At 38.9% G+C, this 8,195-nt stretch overlaps 1 non-coding gene across 1 annotated transcript; it reads right to left on the minus strand.

Moving 5' to 3' along the window:
- Positions 1–4,326: 4,326 nt before the first annotated feature.
- On the minus strand, positions 4,327–4,459 carry LOC119866033. The gene has a single exon (XR_005378968.1). It is a non-coding gene; the product is annotated as a small nucleolar RNA SNORA72 (small nucleolar RNA).
- Positions 4,460–8,195: the final 3,736 nt, after the last annotated feature.

An 8,195-nucleotide genomic window follows, 5' to 3' on the forward strand; every position in this document is an offset into this window, starting at 1 on the left:
CCAAGAATCTCTCACAAAGCTATTTGAGATTATCTTTTCCTGTGCAAAGCTGGTCCAGGTATAGTAGAAGAGATGGTCATTTTTCAAATATGCAGACCTGAAACAAAGTTACAAGCTACATAAAGAAACAGGGAAACATGGCTCAATCAAAGAAATGAAATAAATCTCCAGAAACCAGCCCTAATGAAACAGAAGTATATGATTCATCTCACAAAGAATACAAACTATCATAAAGATGGACAATGAGTTCAGGAAACAGTCCATCAACAAAATAAGAATATCAGCAAAGATATAGAAAATATGTCAAAAGAACTAAACTGAAATTTTAGACCTGAAGAACACAACTGAATAGAAAAATTCAATAGAGAAGTTCAACAGGAAACTGGATCAATAAGTATAAAGAATCTGCAAATGTGAGGACAGGTCATTTGAAATTATTCAGTCAGAAGAGCAAAAACAAAAATGAATGAGAAAGACAGAAGAAGACTGAAGGGATTATAGGATACCATAAAACCAAACAATATATGCATTTTTAAAGTCTCAGAGGAACGGGAAAAGAAAGAAGCAGAATATTTATTTGAAATATGGCTAAGAACTTCAAAAAACTCAAATCTGAGGAAGATAAATGAATTTCCAGATTATTGAAGCCTAATGGAACCCAACAAGGAAGAATCCAAAGTTCAACCAAGACATATTATAATCATGTTGTCAAAAGTCAACAATAGAGAATTTTCAAAGCAGGAAGAGAAGAGACTTCTCACATACAAAGGAGCCCCCATATTAATCTCACCAGATTTCTCCACAGAAACTTTGCAAGCCAGAAGAGAGTGAAATAATATATTCAAACTGCTTAAGGAAGAGGGAGAAAAGGATGATGGTGAAGTAAAAAGATCCTGAGCTCACCTTCTCCTACAGACACACCAAGGCAACAACTACATGTAATGCAATTCATTATGAAGACAACCTGACAACTGGCAGAGTTAAAGACATAGAGAGAAGGTCACATCAAGAAGGGCAGGAAGAAAAAAAAAAGGGCAGGAAGGGCGGAGATGTAGTTGGGAACCCAGTTCTCCACACAGTGACCTATAATCGGGAGAGATAACACAGTCATGGAAGAGTAGGGGGATCAAGCCTCACACCAGGAAGGCCCAGTCCTGGGGATGTGCACCAGGAAAGAGAAGCCCCCATAACATCTGCCTTTGAAAGTCAGTGGGGCTTAACTCTGGGAGGGCCAAAGGACTATAGGAAACCATCTCTACTCTTAAAAGACCAGCAAGCTGTATCATTCAGCCTGATACCCAGCACTGAAGCAATATTTTTTAAAGGGCCTGAGTATATGTGAAGATTCATTGAATAATTTCAGGACATGTGCCAAAAGGGGGAGGGATCTACAGGAGATTTCTCTGGGAATAAAAGTACTGGTGAAGCCAAATTTTCTGGCCCTTTCTTTAATCTAGCTGCAGGAGCCAGTTCTGACACTTTCCATCTACCTTGCTAGCATCACTTGCTCCATCCAACATACTCACTCCAACAGGCTCCCCTCCAAAACAGCTTCCACTGCACCACCTCTGGCATCTCTCCAGAGAGACTCCTGCCATTGGGGGATATAAAATATGATATGACATACATAAAACATGGGAGAAGAAGAGGTAAAAAGGTAGTGCTTTTACAGTGTGTTCAGATTTAAATGACCATCAATTCAATATTGACTGCTATGTACATAGACTATTACATATGAACCTCATTGTAACCAAAACCAAAAACATATATTAGTTATATAAAAAAATAAAGCATAACAATAAAAAAGTCAAAAATCACAAAGGAAGAGAGCAAGAGAAGAATAAAGGAACAGAGAACTATAAAAACAATCAGAAAACAATTAACAGAATGGCAATAAGTACATACCTATCAATAATTATTTTTAACATAAATACACTATGTACTCTAATCAAAAGACATAGGGTGGATGAATAGCTAAAAAAGCAAGACCCAAATACGTGCTCCATGCAAGAGAGTCACTTCAAATCTCAAAACACACACAGACTAAAAGTGAAGGAATGGAAAAAGATATTTCATGCAAATGGAAACAAAGAAATCTGAAGTAACAATACTTACATAAGACAAAATAGACTTTAAATAGACTTTAAAACAGACTGTAACAAGAGACAAAGTAGGGCATTACATAATGATAAAAAGATCAATCCAACAAAGAGTGTAAAACAAGTGTAAATATCTATGCACCCAACACAATAGCACCTAAATATATAAAGCAAATATTAGCAGACATAAAGGAAGAACTTGAAAGCAATACAATAATAGTAGAGGACTTTAATCCCCCATTTACATAAATGGATAGATTATCCAGACAGAAAATCAATAAGGAAACAATGGTTTTGAACAACACATTAGACAAGATGAACTTAACAGATATATACAGAACATTCCATCCAAAAACCTCAGAATACATTCTTTCCAAGTGTACATGGGACATTCTCTAGGATACATCACATGTTGGGCCACAAAACAAGTCTCAATAAGATTAAGACTGAAATCATATCAAGTACCTTTTCTTTCTTTTTTTTTTAAAGAAAGTTTTATCTTACATGTTTTTAATAACTTATTTTGCCACACATGGGGCTTGAACTCATGATCCTGAGATCAAGAGTTACATGCTTTACCAACTGAGCCAGCAAGGCACCCCTCAAGTATCTTTTCTGACCACAATAGTGTAAAACTAGAAATGAACTCCAAGGAAAAAAAAACTAGAAAAAAAACTACCAAAATGTGAAGACTAAGCACCATGCTAATAAACAACAAAAGTCAATAAAGAAATCTAAGAGGAAATCAAAAAATACACAGTACAAAGGAAAATGGAAACACAACAATTCAAAATCATTGGAATGCAGCAAAAGCAGTTCTAAGAGGGAATTTATAGTAATTCAGGCTTAACTCAAGAAACAAGAAAAATTTCGAATGAACAATCTAACCTTACACCTAAAAGAACTAAAAAAAAAAGAACAAAGCTCAAAGATAGTGGAAGGAAATAATAAAGATCAGAGCAGAAAGTAAATGAATTGAAACTAAAAACAAAACAAAAACAAAAAACAATAGAAAAGATCACTAAAAGTAAGAACTGGTACTTCGAAAAGGACAAACAGAATAACTAAAGCTTTAGCCAGACTCATCTGGAGAAAAAAAAAAAGAGAAAAGACTGAAATAAAATTAGAAATGGAGGAAAAGAAGTTACAAGTGAATGAATGAGCATGAAGGATGGGGCAAGGAAGAGCACAAAATAAGGGCACACCTCAGCACTTCAATCCCAAGAAAAATCCCAACAAATCCCTGCCCCTCCAGCACTCTTTAATATGACCAACTGAATTACTGTCACATAGGGATCCCTGGGTGGCGCAGCGGTTTGGCGCCTGCCTTTGGCCCAGGGCGTGATCCTGGAGACCCGGGATCGAATCCCACATCGGGCTCCCGGTGCTTGGAGCCTGCTTCTCCCTCTGCCTATGTCTCTGCCTCTCTCTCTCTGTGACTATCATAAATAATAAATAAATAAATAAATAAATAAATAAAAAATCCAGTCACCTCTTAAACGGCTGCCTATGCACTGGTTCCTAGGACAAGTGAGTCCATGCACTAGCCTCTCAAAAATAATGTCTCAGATCCCATAGCCCCCCAGGCTCTCTGGTTGTAAGTCCCATTGGTTTTCTTTTCTTTTTTTTTTTTTCTTTAATTGGAGTTCGATTTGCCAACATGTAGTTTAACACCCAGTGCTCATCCCATCAAGTGCCCTATTGGTTTTCAAAGCCAGACATTCTGGGGGTATGGTCCCTTTGGTGCGAGTCTCAAGGGTCAGGGTGCCCAATGTAGGGCACAAATCCCTCACTCCTCGGGGAGAGGCTTTAGGAGTGAGGTCCCTCCCTATTCTGTGACACAGAGCCGGTGAGACCATGTATCTGCCTCTTCTACCCAATCTAGATGTGGTCATTTTGTCCCTTGTGGAGGAAGCTGTTCAGTTAGTTTTCAGTTCTTTTTCAGCAGGAATTATTCTACAGGTAGTTGTAGATTTGGCATGTACATAGGAAGAGGTAAGTTCAGGGACTTTCTATGGTGCCATCTTGGATCACCCCATAATTTACAAATTCTTCTTTTAGTGAATAAAACACAATAGTTCTACAATTCATTCAATGGCAGCTGGTAGTCATCAAGTCAGCAATGGCTATCTTCAAAAGTTATTACACTAACTGTGCCATCATTTCTTGAGGATGAGCAAATACCTAGAGTCACAGACATTTCCCATATAAATAGAAGTCAGATTTGGTTGATCACCAACATTTATAAAAACTAGACCTAGGGAAAGAACTAGGTCTGGGGACACATGCATGGTCTTAATATAGTGAATGTTTAGCCTGCCTTGACTATTACAAAATCAGATTAGCAAGAATATTCACAGTACAAATTATTCTTTTTTTTAAAGATTTTATTTATTTACTCATGAGAATGCACAGAGAAGAGAGAGAGAGAGGCAGAGACAGGCAGAGGGAGAAGCAGGCTCCCTGCAGAGAGCCTGACGTGGGACTCGATCCAGAGTCTCCAGGATCACACCCTGGGCTGCAGGCAGCGCTAAACCGCTGAGCTACCGGGGCTGCCCAGTACAAATTATTCTTAATAGATAAATCAATAGAAAAAATGGGCAAATGACTTAACTAGACACTTCTTTAAAGAGAATCCAGGGATGCCTGGGTGGCTCAGCAGTTGAGCATCTGCCTTCAGCTCAGGGCATGATACCAGTCTGGGGACGGAGTCCCACTTCGGGCTCCCTGCACAGAGTCTGCTTCTCCCTCTGCCTATGTCTCTCTGTCTCTTTCTGTATCTCTCATAAACAAATAAAGTCTTTAAAAAGAGAGAGAGAGAGACAAAATCCAAATGAGCAATAAACATGTGAAAAGATACCCTACCTTAGTTGTTATCAGGAAAATTTAATTAATTCGCCATGAGGGACCACGAGATAGCTCTCAAGTTGTCTAAAGTGTGAAGTAATACTAAGAACATGGAGTAATTAAAAATCCTCCATTGTTGATGGATATACAAATTAGTAAAAAGCATTTTAGTAAACAATTTTACTTTTAGAACAAACTGATGTTATGCATGCCCTGTGACTTAGCAAGTTCACACCAAGGTAGCTATCCTCCAAAAAGCAAGCCTGTGTGCACAGAATAGAAGTAACAAGAATGCCCACAGTAGCACTCTTTATAATAGATGGAAACAAATGCTTGTCAGCAGTCATAAATATACTAAGCAGTCCATATACTGAGGTAAAAACTAATGCTGCACACAGAAACACAGACAAATCTTTAAAACATAAGAAGGAAGTCAGCCACAAATAATACTTTTGTGCTTCCATTTACAGATAGGTCAAAAGAGACAAATTAAACTACCCTATTTGGGGTCATGATCTTGGAGTTCTTGGAGCCCACATTGGGCTCCCTGCTCAGCTTGAAGTCTCCTTCTCCCTCTCCCTCCCCTCCTTGCCACCTCTCCCCCCACTCGTGCTGTTTGCTCTCTCTCTCTCAAATGAATAGATAAAATCTTTAAAAAAAAATAAACACCACACCCTATTTAGTGATACATACTGAAGGGAAAAACATAAAGCAAAAAGTGATGATTATCTTGATCTAAGTGGTGGTTAAATAGAGTTTGCTATATATTCAGTCACTAAGTTCTGTATATGATTTGCCTATTTTTCTTTATGTGTATTAAATTTCACATTTAACAGTGATTTATTTTTAAATTTTAAAAATAAGATCCATGGGTGAAAATCAACTTGCAAGTAGAGAAAAACAAGCAGTGAAGTCATTGCATTCAGGAAATATGTGACTAGTGAATGAAGCAGCTGAGAAGGGGGCTTGCTCCTTCTGCAAGTTAATTTATTAATGTAGCATAGGATGTGTAGTCGTTGTGGTTTTTGTTTTGTTTTGTTTTGTTTTTCTTGAAAGTAGACATGTTGCAGAGAGCACAAAAATTCTAGACTAGAAAAGGAAGAAAGCACCAACACAGCAACATTAAAGGGGAGAGAATAAAGCTGTGTTTCCCTGGCACTTTTTCCCAACAAGACCTCAGGTAGCAGGTGTGAACACCCAGCACAATTAGGAAAAGTTCCTGCCTGAAGGTTGAGATGGTGATTTAGTCATCCACAGATGGAAAGGAAAGGGTCCATCCTGCACACATGCTAATCTCCAAATGCATTTTAAATTTGCTTTTCCAGAAACGGGTATAGGAGGGATTGAGAAGGATTTAGAAAGTGTTAGGTTCAATTCCCAAATACACAATTGATTAACTTTAAATACATAGAGAAGGACAGAGTTCTGAACTGTGAATCAAAAGAGCTGAATATTTTATGCCAGCACAGCTCACAGCTTCTTTCCTTGCAAGCCCATTCATCTATTCAAGCCTTGTTTCCTCCATCTCCAAAAGAATAAGAAGTCTGTGCTGTGTCTTGGCCGCAGATGGTCAGGATATGGCCTGCATTCTATGAGCAGGAATTGTATGCCCCGTGCAGAGTCTCCTGGGAAGCTTCCATGAAATCATGCAAGGGAATCGTCAGCCCTGAGCTAGCATTGAACTACTTACTTCCAGTCCACTAGCACAACTCCTCTTCACCACTCCCATGCCAATCCACAGTGATACTCTCAACAATACATATTGTTGGAACCCAGAATAAAACTTTCCCAGCTATTTTTTGTATTCACTAAGAGATCTCTTGGAGAGAATGAGAAAGAAAAAGGAAGAAAGAAAGAAAGAAGAAAGAAAGAAAGAAAGAAAGAAAGAAAGAAAGAAGAAAGAAAGAAAGAAAGAAAGAAAGAAAGAAAGAAAGAAAGAAAGAAAGAAGAAGAAGAAAAAAGAAAGAAAAGAAAGAAAGAAAGAAAGAAGAAAGAAAGAAGAAAGAAAGAAGAAGAAGAAGAAGAAGAAGAAGAAGAAGAAGAAGAAGAAGAAGAAGAAGAAGAAGAAGAAGAAGGAAGGAAGGAAGGAAGGAAGGAAGAGAAAATCTATAATGGTGGAATTTAATAATGAAGAAGAAGGAAGAGGAAAATAAGAAGGAGGAAAAAGTGGTGGAAGGGGAGGGGGAGAAGGAAGAGAAGGAAATGAATAGCCTAATTTCTACCAGAATGAGTGCAATGCACTTTGTAGTTTGTCATCCTCAGAAAACCCTTTTACAATGCACTTTTTAAGAAGAGGAAGCTGAAGATCAGAGATGCTAAATAATTTATCTAAGAGCATGTGACTGCAAAATGAAGCATAACCAACAAAATTATGCTCTACTGCTCCTTTACAGACTCAGAAGCCTACGGTCATGGGTACAGGCCTGCCTTAAAGGGCAAGAATATAACCAAAGTTAGCATCTCCTCAACATTTGGACCTCCACCACCACTCCAGGGAAGACAGACCTAATGACCCTTCCCCAGAGCTCTGTCCCTATAGCTCCAGGGAAGTGGTGTCCTGCTCTACACTGAACACTGAGCATCCAACCTTGAACACAGCACTGATCTGGCTCTTCTTGTGAGAGACCAGAAGAGAGTTCCAACCCACCCAAAGAGTACCTTTTTGCAGAAACCTCGAAGTTCCCAAATACTAGGCAACCTTTCATACTAGTCGTTTGGAAAATTAAGCCCCTCAGTGAATTTTTCTGGGTGACAGATTCCCTGTACCATCTGTCTCTAGCCAAGTGAAAAAAAAATCTGCTGCCCAAAGAGAAGACTACCCCTTCTCTGCTATGTCTGAGCAACTACTTAACCCTTGGGCAGACTAACAGTTGACACCCTGAGAGCCTTTGTTTCTTGAAACACAGCAAGTTCTTGCTCATATCCTTCCTGGTCTTAAGCCTGTGTTTATAACATCACTTCTCTGATCTCCTGTGTTCTTGGTGGGACTCCGAAGGAAAGGCAAAACAAAGTAGAAAGAAAGTAGACGCTTTTCCTGCCATTTTTCTATTATACATGTGGAGTTAAAGAGTAAATATTTGGGCCTGGGCATGAAGGTGCCTGATCTCTGCACCTGTTTGGTCTTGACTGAGTTTCTTCTTTTCCCAGGATTTGTAGAAGAGGAAGTAGCAGAGACAGAACCAGGGAGTCTTCTTCCTCTAGCCCTGAAGAAGCCTGTCTCCCCTGGGGGCCCTTCCAAGTAGAATGAGG

Source organism: Canis lupus, chromosome 25 (assembly GCF_011100685.1).
Source record: "Canis lupus familiaris isolate Mischka breed German Shepherd chromosome 25, alternate assembly UU_Cfam_GSD_1.0, whole genome shotgun sequence".
NCBI lineage: Eukaryota > Metazoa > Chordata > Mammalia > Carnivora > Canidae > Canis > Canis lupus.